The sequence below is a fragment of the Sciurus vulgaris genome (assembly GCF_902686455.1).
Source record: "Sciurus vulgaris genome assembly, chromosome: 13".
NCBI classification, from domain to species: domain Eukaryota; kingdom Metazoa; phylum Chordata; class Mammalia; order Rodentia; family Sciuridae; genus Sciurus; species Sciurus vulgaris.
This window is the reverse complement of record NC_136474.1, coordinates 33,345,512-33,364,187: the sequence shown is the minus strand read 5'-3', so window position 1 is coordinate 33,364,187 and position 18,676 is coordinate 33,345,512. Positions and strand designations below refer to the sequence as shown.

At 36.9% G+C, this 18,676-nt stretch overlaps 2 long non-coding RNA genes and 1 pseudogene across 3 annotated transcripts in view; all 3 read left to right on the top strand.

Moving 5' to 3' along the window:
* The window catches only part of LOC306642732, a 563,182-nt gene that overhangs the window by 200,416 nt on the left and 344,090 nt on the right, over nt 1-18,676 (top strand). The gene's annotated exons all lie outside the window — the stretch shown is intronic.
* LOC306642734 overlaps nt 1-18,676 on the top strand; it is a 73,307-nt gene that overhangs the window by 33,513 nt on the left and 21,118 nt on the right. Inside the window, exon 3 of the long non-coding RNA XR_013758637.1 lies at nt 13,741-13,868. This is a non-coding gene — a long non-coding RNA (uncharacterized lncRNA). The remainder of the gene's footprint in view (nt 1-13,740; nt 13,869-18,676) is intronic.
* LOC306642720 (calumenin-like) lies at nt 9,729-10,373 on the top strand (annotated as a pseudogene). Its single transcript has one exon. The product of its transcript is annotated as a calumenin-like (transcript).

Below are 18,676 nucleotides of genomic sequence, written 5' to 3'. Positions count from 1 at the left end.
ACTGCATTCTTTGTACATTGTTGAAACCTTAGAAATATTGACACTTCTAGAAAGCATGTGAAATTTATTTTGTATTCTTACTTTTTGATAAGATAGTGAATGGCAAATTTAAGGGCATAGAAAAGGCCCTAAGGAGGTTTTTAATCAGTTAGTACTTTCTTTAGGAAGATGTCGTATCCTTTCTCCCACACAGTTTTTAGAAGCTAAGCATGAGCTAAACTGTGACCGAAAGCACAAAGTCTAGAAGAAAATTTAAAGGACAAAGTAGGTAGTGATTTTAATGCTTCAAAGCAAATTGTTGGTAATGTCCACTCTTAACTAGATCATTCTCAAAAGTCATTAATTTCAGAAGCAGGTGCTCAGATTCCCTTAACTGATTATTCACTTGATAGAAAAGGTACACACAGTTGATAGCTTAGTATTTACAAATTGTTTCCTCATTTAATTTCTTGACCACGATGTGAGAAATTCAAATGGAAAAGAAAGTGTTATATCAGAATAGTAATAACATTAATAATTCTCTTGGAGCTTTGAATGTCCAGATAGCAAGTGATAAGCCTTTGATGGATCATCTTATTCACAGGGTGTCAGCCACATCAGTAAATGAAAATAATGACTGTCATTAAATTAGAACAAAAACAAAAGATCAATTTTTAGAGAGGATATTTATATCAAACAATTCATTCTTTCAGTGTTATGTGAGAAGGTATATTTCTGATAATTACTTATAAGCCATACTTGACTATGCCCTATAGGGAAATAAGGGAGAAAGGAAGAGTTATAAATTCAGAAATATGAACAGGTTACAAATAGTACATGATGTGTGAATATAGATTATTCCAGGAGTTGTGATTGACTTTACATTCTCAGGAAGAAAAACAGTGATGTGTAATTTAAATGAAAAATCTTGAACATCATCTGTGATTATGTGTAATGCTAAGGTACAGCTGAAATAAAAAACTTTAAGGAATTTCACTTCTCTGAGTAACATGACATGAATGAAATGTTTCATAATGTCTAAAACCAGAAGGCTGCTGTTTTTAAAATAAAGAAGAGAAAGACCTCTGCAAAGAGAAAAGGTAAAAGTAAAATTATGAAAATTAAAATAGATGACCAACGGCATAACTTCTTAAAAATACTGCTACAAATTGGTGGAGGACTGCTCAGTTGAAATGTCAGAGTATCTGTAGGGGCCAGTGGTGTTTGAAACAGCTGGAGAAGCTGCATCCTTCCATGTGTCCACAGATTCCATTTTATTCTGTTTTCTTCTCTTCTTCCTTCCTCTCATCAGGTTTCTCAGTCTGTTTCTCTTTTTAGTAGTTCCTTTGTTCCTGCTCCACCTCCTCTTTCTTTCTCTCTCACACACCAAGAGTGGCATTATGACCCCTGGTCTGTCATTCCTTAGGCATGTAGTGAGAACCATGTAATTTGTTGCTTGGGTTCAGTTCAAACACTGAACCCAGACACGCTTGTTCCCAGGAGGAAGCCAGTCACTTGATCCCAGAGACAACACTACACATCTCCCAGTCCCTGACATGGTGGGACCCAGGCACCATTTGTGGGTGTCCCCACTTGTGTGAACCCAAGGAATCCCTTGTGTCCTTTTAGTCCCAGGCACCCTCTCACCTTAGAAGTTGTAAGCTTCTGGTCTGAACGGGGCAGTGACATTCCACTACTTCCTGAATTCCCTTCTTACCCTTCCTCAGTGAGCCCGTGGATCCTGTGGATTCTCCTCAAGGCATAACCCCATTGAACCTCAAAAGGTTCCTCATTTATTAAATTTAATACAGACTGTTCTTTCCAGTGGGCAAAGCCCATCTCACCATTAAGCCTAAGTTCCAAGTCTACTCCACTACTCCCAGACCTGTACCCAGGCTTCACAAAGCAAAGCTAGTGTATAACTACAGAGACTCTCTGTCTGGTCTTATTGGGCATCCTTTCCACCATTTTGTGGAAATCCTACAAACTCACTCATTACAACCTCTGACAAGAAGCCTTTCCAAATTTTCTCTCATGTTTCACCAGTCTGGCTCTGTAGCTCACCTCTGACACTTTGATGACTTCTTCTGTTGCATTTGGTGGCCTGCTCCTTGCAGCATGAAAGTGCAGACTTCTTTCTCCCTAATTGTCCCACAAAGCCTAGTTATGATACCTGATGCATATGAGGAACTTAATACAGGGAGCTCCTTTGAAGGCTGTGTCACATAAGCCTAGTAAATATAGGCAGTTATTGACTCAAGCAAATGTGACTATTAATGGAACACAATCATCTGTCACTGAGTATTTACAATGTATGGGTTGTATCTTACTATTTTTTAATGTTTAAGTTGTTTTTTTTAACTAAAACAACATTTGAAAAGATAAAACCCATGTTATTTTAATAAAAATGTATGCTCTCAAACTGGACACAAAATCACATTTGAAAATCACCTGACTTTTTCAGTTTCTGAATTCAAAATATTTTTCCCTTATTTTTAATTATTCTTTTTTTGTTAAAAAGGAAAATTAATTTGTATTAAATAGTTCCAGTGCATGAACATACCACTTGTTTGTGTCCAGTCCTTCTGTTGCTCTCATGAGTAGTGATGCTTCGAGCCTTCTTGCCCTTGTCACTTTGTGTTCATACGGTTGTATTTCTATTGGGTTTATTCCCAGGAGAACAGCTGGTGGGTCACACAGTATGTGAGTCCACAGAAGCAGTTACCATGGGTTTTCACAATGGCTGAGGCAGTTGTGAGACTCAGCAAGAGTTTCTGCAAGTTCCAATTGTTCCACTTTCTTCTTAATACATGGTTTTGTCAGACTGTAAAAAGTGCTGGGTATGTAGTGGTAAGGCCATGTGGTTTTCCTGACTGAAAACGAGTGAAGTTGAATGTCTTGTTTTGATGTCTACTGACCATTTGGACCTCTTCCTTTGGAAAGGCCAGCCCAACTTTTTTTTTTTTTTTTTTCATTTTTATTGTAAACAAATGGGATACATCTTGTTTTCTCTTTTTGTACATGAAGTAGAGATATACCATTTGTGGAATAATACATTTACATAGGGTAATAGTTTTTGATTCATTCTGTTATTTCCCCCCCCACCCTTCCCACCCCTCTTATCCCTCTATAGAGTCCCTCCTTCCTCCATTCCTGCCCCCTTCCCACCCCTTATACGTGTCATCACCCGCTTATCAGTGAGATCATTCATCCTTTGTTTTTTTGAGATTGGCTTATCTCACTTAGCATGATATTCTCCAACTGCATCCATTGGCCTGCAAATACCATAATTTTATTATTCTTTATGGCTGAGTAATATTCCATGGTATATATCTACCACAGTTTCTTATCTATTCATCAATTTAGGGGCATCTAGTTTGGTTCCACAATCTGGCTATTGTGAATTGAGCAGCTATGAAAATTGTTGTGGCTGTATCTCTGTAATATGTTGATTTTAAGTCCTTTGGGTATAGGCCAAGGAGTGGGATAGCTGGGTCAAATGATGGTTCCATTCCCAAGTTTTCTAAGGAATATCCACACTGCTTTCCAGAGTGACTGGCCTAATTTGCAGCCCTGCCAGCAATGTATGAGTGTACCTTTTTCCCCACATCCTCTCCAACATCTACTGTTCCTTGTATTCTTGATAATCGCCATTCTAATTGGGTGTGAGATGGAATCTTAGTGTAGTTTTGATTTGCATTTCTCTTATTACTAGAGATGTTGAACATTTTTACATATGTTTGTTGATTGCTTGTGGATCTTCTGTGAAGTATCTATTCATTTCCTTAGCCCATTTTTGATTGGGTTATTTGTATTCTTGGTGTAGAGTTTTTTTGAGTTCTTTATATATTCTGGAAATTAGTGCTTTACTCTGAAGTATGAGTGGCAAATACATTCTCCCACTCTCTAGGCTCTCTCTTTGCATTGTTGATAGTTTCCTTTGCTGAGAGAAAGCTATTTAGTTTGAATCTGTCCCCACTTATTGATGCTTGCTTTTATTTCTTGTGCTATGGAGTCCTGTTAAGGAAGTCTGATCCTAAGCCAAAAGTTGAAGATTTGGACCTACTTTTTCGTCTATAATCTGCAGGGTCTCTGGTCTGTTTTCAAGGTCTCTGATTCATTGTGAGTTGATTTTTGTGCAGGTGAGAGATAGGGGTTTATTTTCATTCTGTTGAATATGGATTTCCAGTTTTCCAGCACCATTTGTTGAAGAGGCTATCTTTTCTCCATTGCATATTTTTGGCACCTTTGTGTAGTATGAGAAAATTGTATTTATTTGGGTTTGTGTTCATGTCCTCTATTCTGTACCATTGATCGTCCTGTCTATTTTGGTGCCAATACCATGACATTTTGTTACCACTGCTTTGTAGTATAGTTGAAGGTCTGGTATTGCTGTACCCCCGGCTTCACTCTTCCTGCTAAGGATTGTTTTATCTATTCTGGGTTTCTTATTCTTCCAGATGAATTTCATGATTGCTTGCTTTATTTCTGTAAGGTATGTCAGTGGGATTTTAATTGGAATTGTGAATCGCTATAGCACTTTTCGTAGTATGGCCATTTTGATGATATTAGTTCTGCCTATCCAAGAACATGGGATTAAGGTTTCTTTAATTTCTTTCTTTAGTGTTCTGTAGTTCTCATTGTGGAGGTCTTTCACCTCTTTTGTAGATTGATTCCCAAGTACTTTATATTTTTTTTGAAGCTATTTGTGAATGGGGTAGTTTTCCTAACTTATCTTTCTGAAGATTCAACACTTATGTATAAAATGCATTGGATTTGTGAGCATTAATCTTATATCCTGCTACTTTTCTGAGTTCACATATGAGTTTCTAAAAGTTTTCTGTGGAATTTTCTGCGTTCCTTTAAAAATAATCATGTCATCAGCAAATAGAGATAGTTTGAGTTCTTCTTTTCCTATTCATATCCCTTTAATTTCCTTGGTCTGTCTAATTGATCTGGCTAGGTTTTCAAGGACAATTTGAATAGATGTGGTAAAAGAAGGCATCCCTGACTTGTTCCAGTGTTTAGGGGGAATGCTTTCAGTTTTTCACCATTTAGAATGATATTGGCCATGGGCTTACAATGTTAAGGAATGTCCAACTATCCCTATTTTCTCCAGTGTTTTGAGCATGGAGGGATGCTGTATTTTTTCAAATGCTTTTTCTGCATCTATGCAATAATCATGTGATTTTGACTTAAGTCTATTGATATGTGTGAATTACATTTATTGACTTCCGCATGTTGAACCAACCTGCCTCCCTGGGATAAAACCCACTTGATCATGGGTGCACTATATTTTTAATATTTTTATATGTGGGTATGGGCTTGCTAAGATTTTGTTGAGAATTTTGCATCAATGTTCATTAAGGATATCGGTCTGAAATTTTCTTTCCTCCATTTGTGTCTGGGTTAAGGTATCAGGGTGATATTGGCTTCATAGAACGAGATTGGGAGGGTTCCCTCCTCTTCTGTTTCATGCAATACTTTGAGAAGTATTGGAATGAGCTCTTTAAAGGTTTTGTAGAACTCAGCTGAGAACCCATTTGGTCTGCGACTTTTCTTTGTTGTAAGCGTTTGATCACTTCTTCTATTTCATTACTTGAAATTAATCTATTTAATTGTGTATGTCTTCCTTGTTCAGTTTAGGTAATATATATGTCTCTAGAAACCTGTTGATGTCTCAAGATTTTCTATTTCATTGGAGTATAGATTTTCAAAATAGCTTCTAATTATGTTTTGTATTTCAATCATGACTGTTATGATATTTCCTTGTTTTTTCTGAATTTTAGTAATTTGGATTTTCTCTCTTCTCTTTGTTAATGTGGCTAAGGGTTTATCAATTTTGTTTATTTTTCATAGAACCAACTATTTATTTTGTCGATTTTTTTGATTGTTTTGTTTCGATTCATTGATTTCAGCTCTGCTTTTAACTATTTCCTGTCTTCTAATTTTGGTGTTGCTCTGTTCTTTTTCTAGGGCTTTGAGCCATAGTGTTAGGTTGTTTATTTGCTGTTTTTTTCTTCTTTTATTGAATGCGCTCCATGAAATAAATTTTCCTCCAAGAACTGCTTTCCTAGTGTCCCAGAGATTTTGATATGTTGTTTCTTTGTTCTCATTTACCTCTAAGAATTTTTTTTTATTTCCTTCCTAATATCTTCTGTTATCCATTCATCATACAATAATGTATCATTTAATCTCTAGATGTTGGAGTAGTTTCTGTTTTTTACTCTTATTTCTAATTTCAATCAATTATGATCTGATAGAAATACAAGGCACTATCTCCATCTTCTTGTATTTGCTAACATAGCTCTGTGGCATAAATACGGTCTATTTTAGAGAAGGATCCATGTGGCTGCTGAGAAGAAAGTATATTCACACTTTGTTGGATGGTATTTTCTATAAATGTCTGTTAAGTCTAAATATTGTGTTTTTGAGATCTGTGGTTTCTTTGTTCAATTTTTTTTTTGGAGGATCTGTCCAGTGGTGAGAGAGGTATGTTAAAATCACCTAGTATTATTTTGTTGTGGTCTATTTGATTTCTGGCATTGAGGATTTGTTTGACATATATGGTGAGCCACTATTGGGGCATAGATATTTATGATTGTTATTTAATGCTGATTTATGCTTCCCTAAGCAGTATATAATGTCCTTCTTTATCCCTTCTGACTAGTTTTGGCTTGAAGTCCACATTATCTGATATGAGGATGGATACTCTGGCTTTTTTGCTATGTGCATGTGCATGGTATGTTTTTCCCCATCCTTTCACCTTTATTCTCTGGGAATATGCTTTCTATGAGATGAATCTCTTGCAGGCAGCAAATTTTTTGATCTTGGTTTTTAATCCAATGCTGCTTGTCTCTGTCTTTTATTGATGAGTTCAGGCCATTAATATTCAGAGTTATCATTGAGATTTGATTTATATTCCCAGTCATTTGGCTGTTTTTTTTTTTCTTTTTTTTTTTTTACACACTTGATTTCTCCTTTATTTGGTTGTTCCTTTGGTTCCTCCCTTTGCTGATTTTACATCGTTGTTTTTTCCTATCTTCCTCATGGAATATTTTGCTGAGAATGTTCTGTAATGCCAGCTTTCCTTTTGTAAGTTGTTTTAGCTTTTGTTTATCATGGATGGATTTTACTTCATCGTGAAATCTGAAGGTACATTTTCTGGGTATAAGATTCTTGGTTGGCATCTATTTTTCTTTCATAGCTTGAGAAATGTTGTTCCAGACCCTTCTAGTTTTTAGGGTCTGGACTCAAAAATCTGCTGATATCTGTATTGGTTTCCCCCTGAATGTAATTTGATTCTTTCTCTCGCAGACTTTAAAATTCTCTCTTATTTGTATGTTAGGTATTTTCATTATAATGTGCCTTGGTGTGGGTCTATTGTAATTTTGTTGTATTTGGAGTCCTATAAGCCTGTTGTACTTGATTTTAAATTTCATGTTTCAGATTTGGGAAATTTTCTGATATTATTTCATTGAACAGATTGTTCATTCCTTGGTTTATTTCTATAAGCCTTCCACAATCTCCATAATTCTTAAATTTGGGCTTTTCATGATATCCCATAGTTCTTGTAGATTCTGTTCATGATTTCTTACCATCTTCTTCTGGTCAACTTTCTTTTCAAGATTAAATATTTGGACATCATTGCCCTATGTATGTTTATGATTACATGAATGGTATGAATCTACATGTGTTACATCCATAGAAATGAAATTATGTACCCCATTTGTGTACAATGAATCAAAGTGCCAGTCTGTAAAAAATTAAAAGCCAATAAAAATAATTAAAAATTAAAAATAATAATAATAACTAAAAAAAAAGATTAAATATTTTGTCTTCAATACCTGAAGTTCTGTCTTCCAGGTGTTCTATCCTATTGGTTATGCTTTCTATGGAGTTTTCAATTTGGTTCATTGTTTCCTTCATTTTCAAGGATTTCTGTTTGTTTTTTTTCAATATCTCTAACTCTTTATTTAAATGTATCTTTTGCTTCCTGTATTTGCTCTTTTTAATTTTCGATTGGTACGATCATTGAATGCCTGCATTTGCCCTTTCATTCTCATCCTTTAATGCCTGCATTTGCTCTTTCATCTCCTCATTTGCTTCCCTGAGTGTTTTGATTATGTATATTCTGAACTCCCTTTCTGACATTCCTTCTGCCATGCTGTCATTGGAATTTATTTCTATACCATCTGGGTTTGTTTGGGACATTTTTCTTCCCTTGTTTTCTCGTATTGTTCAGGTATATACCCCTCTATTAGTGAATCTCTGGCATGTTGCAGATTTCCTCTATTCGACTAATATTGTCTCTGTAGATTTCCTATAACTCACCTCTTAGCCTTCAGTATTACTGAAGTCTTGGAGGAACTTGATAATGCAGTGCTGCACTAGGAAGCTGGGCTTCTATGGGTGGTGGCCTTCAGGTGGGGTATATTTCCTGATGGCTCTGAGTTGGTCCCAAGTCTTCTCAATACCTCCTTTCTTGGCTCTGGGTCTTGTCAAGTTCTCTAGCCTCTTGTAGGTGTCTCAGGAAGGGAGTTGCCCTTCCATTGATGATGGCGACACCCCTCGGGAGTAATTTCAAAATGCCTGCACCAGCATTATAAAGAAGCCTCTGGCTAACTCCGTGATGGCGACAAACCTCTGTGTGGTGATCGGGCAGGGCTGTTCAGTGATTGTGTCTGTCTTTGGCCTCCTGGTTGGGTGGGTTGGCTACCTCCACCCAGCTCCACAAGGCAGGTGGGTTGGGTGCCCGCCTGCTACCTTCAAGATGCAAGTGACCTGACTTACCCGTCAGCTCGCTCTGCGACTGCGACCAACAGTGATGCACCGACCTAGGTGCAGGTGTCATGCAGGGTCGCTCAGGTATGAATCTGTCCTTGGCTTGCTGGCTGGGTGGGTTATCTGCTAGCTGCTTACCTCCATGATGTAGGCGCCTGGTTCACCCCCCAGCTTGCTCCATGACTGCCAACCCTATTTTATTCTTTTTTTTAAATCACATACCTATTCCACTTTTCGACTTCTTCTAACAATTTATTTAACATAACAGTTTCCTCAAGATAGCCATCTGGTTGTATATTCCAGTGGTTGGTGGATATTTCCTAATGGCCATAAAAATAATTAACATTAATACTTTCAGTATCTAACTAGACAACCAGTTAAGGGATATTAATTCAAACAAAATAGCATTACATCTCTTGACTTTGTTAGAAATCAAAATGATGGCCTGAGCATGTGAGTTGAGCCAGTGGGTGAACCAGGGTAGGTAACTGGCTGTGAGGCTGCAGAGAAAGATCTGATTGTCATGGACCTGTGACAGTTCCATATGTGCTTGTCCCTGTGCACAGCCTTTAAACTTGAGCAAGCCTGCAGAAAAGAAGAACCATGTGCATCATGAGCCTCAACTCAGTGCCAAAGTTCACAATGATGCTAGAGGGAGATTGTGATCCTGATGCCTTGGGTGCTGAAGAAGCAGAGACCTTGATCAGCTGACACCAGAAGAGAGCATGGAACGGCTTGGAAAGATTGTAAGTAAAATAGAGGGCAACAAGGAGAGGTTGTCACTGTGGATGAGCTCAAGAGACTGGATTAAATTTGCACAAAAGTGCTGAATTACAAGGATGTAGAGCAACAGTGGAAGGGCATGATCCCCAATGAGGATGGCCTCATTTCCGGAAAGAGTATAAAAATGTCACCTATGGCTACATTTTAATGATCCAGAACTGATGGTGGATTTAAGTATAAAAATGATGGTAACAGATGAACAGAGTTAAGATAGCAGGCAAAGATGGAGACCTTATGCCTCAAAGGAAGAATTCACAGCTTTCCTGCACCCTGAGGGATATGATCATATGAAGGACTCAGTAGTGCAGGAAACAGTGGAGGATATAGCTTAGAATGCTTATGGTTTCATTGATCTAGAGAGTATATTGGTGACATGTACAGCCATGATTGAAATGCGAATGAGCCAAAATGGGTGAAGACAGAGCAAGAGCAGTTTGTTCATTTTGAGATAAGAACCATGATTGGAAGATGGACAAGAAAGAAACCAAAGACTGGATACTCCCCTCAGACTATGACCATACAGAGGCAGAAGCTAGGCAACTAGTCTATGAGTGGGATCAAAACAAGGATGGCAAGCTTACTAAGGAGGAGATTGTTGACAAGTATGACGTGTTTTTTGGGCAGCCAGGCCACAGATTTTCAGGAGACTTTAGTATGTCATGGTAATTCTGAGCTGCAGACAGAGGAACCCATGTTTCTTCAAAAGTAATTTATTTTTACAGTGTTTGTTTTCACATGAAATTGCACTACAGAGGCTGTTATTACAGACTTTTTAAGACATGAAAAGGCATATGAAATAATGAAAATCATCCCATCCACATTCCTCCTCTTCTCTAAGGGACTGGAGGGGAACTGCCTTTTGAGGAACAACTCTAATTAGTACACTTGTGTTAGTAGATTTACACTTTGTATAATGTATAACATGGTGTTGTTTGTTTTTGTATTTGTTCTCTAGTTGGGAGTATGATATGAAGGATCAAGATCCTTAACCCACACTTATAGGCAAAAATTAGCTCTTAATCTGTCTCAACCTCTTATGTAATTTTGTGATTCTCACATATTTTAAACCTGAGATTCAATTAGAAATGTTGAGAGAAAGAAAAATTACATTGCTCCATGATTTATATTTACAAGATAACACTTAATATTGCCTATGAAAAGTCTGACATTTATATCACATTCAGTTTCTATGGGTCCAGTAACTGGTCCTGAGATGATCTGGTCAGGGACAGAATCCCTGTGCTCTAGAAAGTTTGGTTCAACTTGACTTCTTTCTTTTTTCCCCTGTAGAACTAACTATTTGCTATTTTTGTCACGCACAGCTGTGATAGGGAAGTAGGGCTAGGTCATGAAATCAATCAAGTAGTGAGTGTGATCTCTTTACAGAGTTTTTTTCTAGCTTTTTATAGGCCAGTTTCCAGGTAGGAAAGAGCTGGAAAACTAAAGGAAGAATACAAGTGTGAACAGTCATACATTTATTTCTGGGGTGTACATCTGGTTAAGTGCTCCAACATAATTATTTGCCTGTTGAAATCACGGAATTGCTCCATGAGGATAATTTCCAGGAATTAATCTTGATGTCACTGCAGTTAAAATTCACTCCTTGCTGGCATGGTGGCACATGCCTGTAATCCAGCACCTTGGGAGACTGAGGCAAGAAGATCTCAAGTTTGAGGCCCAGCCTCAGCAATTTAGCAACACCGTGTCTTTAAAATAAATATAATACAAAGCCCAAGATAACTCAGTGGTAGAGAATCCTGGGTCCAATTTCTGGTATTAAAAAAAAATTTACTCCTTTCCAATCTTTCATCAAAAGTGCCTTTAACAAGAGGCATGATCATTGAATGGGAATTGCTTAAGGACCCTAAGATCAAATGAAGAAATTATTTAGATCATCTTATATGAAAGCTTAAAACCTAATAATATAGTGGGGATTTCCCCTGTTTTTCTCTTCAGATGGTAGTTAAATAGCAGGATTAGTTACAAGCTTGGTTGCAGTGTTCTTACTTTGTGGGCTGGTTCTAAAAACCAGGTGTTGCTGACTTTACCAGGGATCATCATACCTCAGAATGCAAACCACTCACTACTAAGTTGGTGTTCACCCTAGAGCTTGAGCTCAGATGCAGGGGTAGGAGACCTTACAGATAGAGGACTCTGGTTTGAGGACCATTGCTCACTCTTCCTGCCTTTGACCATCACACCCCGTTCCCTCTCCTCCTCTGCTGCCAAAAAAAACCCACAAAAACCAAAAAACAAAAAAAAACCAAAAAAAACAAAAAATAAAAAAGGTTTATCCTGGATCAGCAGGTATTCTATTGTTATAAAAGATAAGAACTCTACAGAAGGGTTGAAGAAACCACCCTCTTGCCAACTCCAATTTAACCATATTTTATGTAATGATCTGTCCATTTTAGTCCATTTCTACTTATGGACCTCTTCTGAGAAGAACTATTGTATTCCAAATCTTTAACCCTCATGTTACTAAGATAAATACACACAGTCACACACACATAAAATCTTTATTATTTCCTATATCTCTGGATAATACATTCAGGTGGTGCTGGGTGATGATTATGTCTGAAACTAGGTATATGCTTTTGTCTTCCACAATCCTGTTGAGGTGAGCTGCTTAGTGTGGTAACTTCACCCTTTGCATCAAGGTCTTGATAGAGGATCCACTCTTTACATTTAACCCCAGTATAGGATAATGAACATTCTCCACCTCCAGATTCCCGTTTTATTAAGACAAGAGCTAATAAGAAATGCCACCACCCTAGCTTAGATAGGGCACAATATGATCTTTATGAGCTTCAAGGTTCATTAGTTGCAGAGAGCACAGGTGTGGCATGAAAGTCATGCACTTAGCAACCAAGTGCATGACTGCTAGGATGGCACCTTTTGGATGTGGGGACTCACAGCGAGCATTGTGTTTTCATCTTGTGAACTCCTTGGAGTGTTTTGTGGGGTTTGTTGGGGGGATAGTTTTTTTTGCGTTCTTTTTTGGGGGGGGCGTTTGTTTTAAATCAAGCCTGAGGCTGGTGAACAGTAGCTGCACACCCAACAGTATGTGTTCTGTGAGTGCTAGTCTCTTAAATTTGGATATTGGTTATTTTTTATAGAGTATAAACCGAGTTTTATATTCAATAATGCAAACAGGTATCTATCTGTTTCTGAATAAAACCATTTACATTCAAACTGAGCCATAAACCCAGCTCCTGATTCAATCGTAATTGTTTTTACCAACAGAATTACAATGAAAGTCTAAGGGAGACGTTTGTACATAAAATACTTTTGTTTATCTAGTATGGATTGACATGGTAGCTCAGACACCAAGCACTGTTCCATCCTGGCCCTGAAAAAATGATTTGTGTTTAGTGAACTGAACATTACATCCCTAATATTTTCATTGTGAATTCATTTAGCAGAAGAAGCAATGTTTGGGAAACATGGGTTTGACATTGCATCACATTATACCTTAAACAGGACAGTGTGCTGGAAATGGGAAGCCAGGAGAGCTGAGACATGGCTGCCACTCTTATGTCCTTGGTTATCTCATTTAAACAGATATTAAATGTGCATCCCAGTGGTGTGATCACCAGCTGCTTCCCACTTTGTGAATAAATTGCTTAGAAGGAGTCTTTTGCATACCAAGTGTGACCTAGATTTTGATTTCCAAAGGCAAGGAGAAAAAAACTTGTGTTAAAAAATGATTGCTGATAAAATGCATGGTAAATGAACTAATCTTACTTTTATGTGTGTTTGGGCTACATTATGGAATTATTGCTCCATTTATGAAAAATGATTGAGGAAAATATTCCAACAAACTGAACTTAGATAAAGGCTTAGGGAAAGCTATTGTGTTGTTAGCAAGTGTTTAAATGGTAGACAGACCAGCAGCAAAGACAAAAAATAAAATTATTTTAAAACTGTATTTGAGATGAGTCTCTGATCAAAGGGTGAGACATGGGTATGCTGTGATTTAGTTAACATTGATGAACAATTTGAACAATTATAGTCCTTTCAGTGCATATGAAAGCTTTTTTTTTTTTTTTTTTAAATCAAAGCTCATCTGTCTGCTGGTTGGATAAGTCTTACTACTCTGTTAAAGGCAGAAGAAAACAAAACTTAATGTAACATCTTCATCACCTTATCCCCCTCTCCTCTCTCTCCTGTTTCATTTCCTTTCACCTTTAGGAGTTACCACTCCAAAAATAGTCCCAGAACCTGAGAAAGAGACCACATGGTTAAAATTGCTGGCGTCATAGCCGGCACCTTGCCATTCATGTTATATATCTTGGAGTTGTGTTGGTAATGAAGAAAAGGTGAGTCCCCAGCTGTTGCCAAAAATGTAATTATTTCTCATTGTCAGGTTGCTTCATGTATGAAAGTATTTGATTACTGAGTTGGCATTGATGACCAGGACACATCTGTGACTCTATGATTGCCTACATTTTTCATTATGTAATATTCACAGCTATGGGAAAGAAATTTAGAGTAAATGACTGTGGTTTTGTTTGAATATACAAAACATATCATGCCAAAATAGTATAAGAGTTATGTGCCTTATACTGCATAAAGCCCTGAAAATCTTAAAGCTATTTCCCTGCTAGGGAATTAGTAGTAATTGTTACTAACACGCTAGTATGTTTGAGACTTTCAAGAGTATGAGAAAGGACTTTTCCTCATTATTTTATAAGGAAGATGAGCCCATGTTATGTGCAGCCCCATGCCATGGTGTTTGCTCCAAAGAAAAATAGCAGAACATCAACACATATTAAGGATAAGTTAGTGTGCTAGTTAAATGTTATAATCTGGCCTTGTCTAGTCGAGGGACTCCTTGGGTGAATTGATATCCAAATATGTGCACATGTGCTGATTTCTTCTTCCTCCATGTGTATTTTCTTCAAGTTCAGCTCCAGAATGAAGTGTGGACCTTTGATAGCTGTATACACCGCTGGTTTAGGATCTTTGTCATTTCATGTTCTTTATACCTTGTCATATGCCCTTTATCCTTTTTTTTCTCATTTTCACCCTTCATTTAATTGCTCTCATCACTTTCAATGCTTTTTTTTTTCATTCTAGTTCTCTGTACCTCTCTTGAACTTTTCATAACCTTTTCTCTTTTCTTCCTCCATATTTCTTATATTTAATTTTTTCTTTCTTCTTCCTTATCTCTCACCTCTTATGAATTTTTCCCTAGATGTTCTTCATCTTGATGTTTTATGTAGATACCTGATTTTGGTACCAATGATCTGTCTTTATTTTTGTAGTAGTAGTATATCTTAAAACCTAAACCTAAGAAACAATAAGGTCTCCCATGCCTGGATATTCAACTGAAAATTTTTAGAGTGATTTATTGTAAATTCTGGGAATGTACTGGATCTTTGTGTCATGTAGCAAGCTCTCTGTGAGGAATTGCTTGAAGCTAGTAAATCCAGTGCCCTTGTGACTTTAGCTAAATGTTAGCTAATCCTCTAAGGGTCTGTTCTGATGGATTAATTCATCTTTTATACCTAGGTCTACTAGGTAGTCACAGAGGTCATCTGATAAATTAGACATTTGAAGGGATTACCTACAGTAACGTATGGTCTTGATATAACTTTAGGCTTAGTACCCCTAAGTCCTGTCAGATTTTACTTAATTATTTACTACTCAGTATTCTTTAAAGGGCTGTCTTCACAGCATGCACCATTTCTGTATTTGCTTTTTTAAAAAATATAGACTATATTTTCCATAAGGCAAATTAACTAATATCTCATTCTTAGAATATATAATACCTTAGAATATATAAAATTCAAGCCTGAATAATCATGTGGTAGAAATTATCATATTTAACAGAAATTCTTAAAACTTCTAATAGTTGAGGACTTCTCACCCAAATTCACGTGTATATGTTAAAAGTATGCTTTTAAACAGAATAGTTAAAACATGACATTGTTCACAGATAAGTTGCTGGAGTGTTACTGATGGGTAGCAAGCATGTTTCATTATTTAAGCCTGCCCAGTAGGTCTGTCAAATGCTCTTTGTTCAGTCACTTCAGACCCAGAAATATTCATTGGTGAGTAGTTGATCTTTCAGCTCTGTCCCACAGGAGGCCCTCAATTAAAAAGGAGAAGCAGTGGAGAAGTGAAAAAAGGGAATGAGAGGGAAAGGGAAGCACAGCCTCAGGTTAGATTTCTAGACATAATTAATCATTTTTGCTGGTAGAACCTATTTCTACCAAACTGAGCTCATTCCTGTGTGGGCCTTCTTTTCCTCTACCCACAGCATTCTGAGTCAGCCAACTCAAATATATGCATTGATCATACAGACACTCAAGGACAGAGACAGACAGAGAGAGAAAGAGAGAGAGAGAGAGAAGTGGGGGGGTTCCTTCTTCAAAAATAGTTGGAGAAGTAGAAAAGTAAAATCTGTTCAGCTCATACTAATTCCTGGAATTCTTTTGCATATAGGCAATAATGACTAAAAACTGACATGATCTTCAGTTTTAGTGTCCTATAAAACTCTCACAAATCAATGACTAATAGTTTTTTGTTTTCTGAGTATTAACTCATTTGACCCTTGCCTGGACTAATAAAATCTGAAAACCTCTTTTTCTTTAAAAAGTTTTATAAGGCCTGTACATTTATTTTATTCTATAAGTAAAGCAATTTCTTATTTTCCCTATCCTAAAATATGCACTCTTTGTGAGTGAAACATTTTGATGCAGCAACTATTAAGAAAGGATGGGAGATAAAGATCTGTAATATTAAGGTTTCATGCAGAGCCCTGTGGCAATATACTCTCAAATTAATGCATATTAACTTGAGTAGTAGACATTTCTCACCATATTTTACTCATGGATAATTAAATATACTTATATAAATGAAAATACCTGCATTTTCAACACTTTTCAAAGGAATAATTTATCTCAATTATATGTTCCACAGAAATTAGGATATAAGCACCATCAATATTACCATGATTAATTGTATTTACTATTGTTTCTAAAATTGCTATAAATCTTTCATAAGTTTGAGAACATTTGTATTATAATAATATGCCTATCAGCCATTTTGATACCTTGAAATTGCAGAAGTTGTGATTATTGGGAAATAATTAAAGAGATATGAATTTTTAGGCAAAATAGCAAATGGTAGCTTGTGTTACTAAACCCCTGGTTACAGGTAAATATACTACTTTTTTTAAATCCTGAAACACTGTGCCCCCATCTCAACTCATTAACCAACATACATTTTACAAGTGAAGCGTAAATTATTGAATATTTAGTGCCTATTACAATATATTTAAACAGTACTAGTGTTATCATGAAGAAAATTGCACTAAAGATGGGATATATTTCTGAAGTTATCATGAAACAAAAAGATAATAGGGAAAATTTGATGAAAGCATTATTTTCAAAGAGATGCCTGTGGTGTGTGACTAGAGGCAAGTTGACATTAACTCTAGTTCCCCTCTTGCCTGTTTACAAAGGAGACAGAATTTCACCCACTATGGCTAAGTGTGACTTGTTTGCAGAAAACATCTTTTAAGTCCTGTTTCAAAATCACAGTTCTTGAAACTACAAGGAGGAAGTCATGCAGACATTTCTTCCTGAATATTATTTTAAATATGTGAATTTAACACAGAATCATATATATGAACCAGATCCTGACACCTTTCTACCCTGGCACATGCTCTGGCATGCTTGAAACAGGACCTGTGTGCGCACAGATGTATAATGGGCTTGTTGTATTCACCTATCAATTAACTCTGTCCTTCAGGTTTCTACATGATAAGTGAATATGTTGGTAGTTAAGGGTAGGTTGAACAAATAGATCTGTATAAAATCCTCTCCTAACCTGAACTTTATGTGCTTACTCTAGTTCCTGCATTAATCCCCATTTCTGGGCCTAATGGTTTATTTAACTATGCTTTATTGGGGACCGTTTTGTAATTCTTTATAAAAATGATTGTGTTTTAAATGTGGGGTGGGAAATATAAGTACCAAGCTTCTGTTTGATGGAGGAAACTGTCAGAGAATGCTAGGGGACATACCTTTAGAATCTCACCTCCCAGTTTTCTACTTGGAAGAAGTATGAATACAAATGAGGTTTTACATCTAAGTACTAATTTGCATCTGTGAAATGTGATGATGTGGATAAAGTGTATTTTATTGGGAGCAGTGAGGATTAAAGTAGTTGATGTATGTACATAATTGATAAATAATAGCTTAATGATTTAGAAGCTCAAGAACTGGTCCCAGGGCACATAAGTAGTACGTGGTTGAAGCTGGATTAAATAAAAATGTATCTGAGTCCTTACCACCCTGTCGCAGTGACTCCTGGGTGTAAAAATCACAGGTGCCCCTTGCTTTGTAAAACTCAGGATCTTTCTGTGCTCCTTGACTGAAAGCACAGTACCATCATCAGCTTGTCATGGTTTACCATTGCTTTAAGACTGCAGTATTGAAATTCTTCCTGCATACCATAGTATTAGAATCACAACAGTCAACATTTTTCTTTTATGATTTCTTAAGGGAGGATTCTGGTCCTGAATGTATCAGAAATAACTGCCCACATGAGTCCCATAAGAATGACCCAGGTGAGTATATGTGAGCTCCTGGCACAAAGCATGTGTCTAGAAGACATTTCCATTCCACTTTCAGTCACATACAGCAATGTCACACATCTTCCTGTCCCCACAAAAAGAGGGAAGAAATCTCAATTTCTTTGATTGAATCTTCAAATTTATTTGTTGGAAATTAACCAATTTTAATACAGTATTGACCAAATAGGTATTCAGTCACCAGTTTGTGATTCTCATTCTATTTTAAGATAAGCTGAGCCAGGACATATAAGTGACTACATTTTAAAATCTCTTTTTACCTATGTATCTGGCCATAGCTGGTGTCTTAACTAGGTGACGGTGGTAGGCCCTTTCCTCATCCACATTTCCTCCTTATCACACACTTGCTAGTGCTCTGTAATTGCCCTCAGGTAGCTCAACAGACCTGCACTTTTTGAATGGGTGGTTCCTACTTGGAAACACAAGGATATTTGTGCTCCAGTTTTCTTGTGGGTGATGTGGCCAGGTGGTTGTGAATGAGCATACCTCACATTTACCATCAGAGTACAATCTCCTATTCTG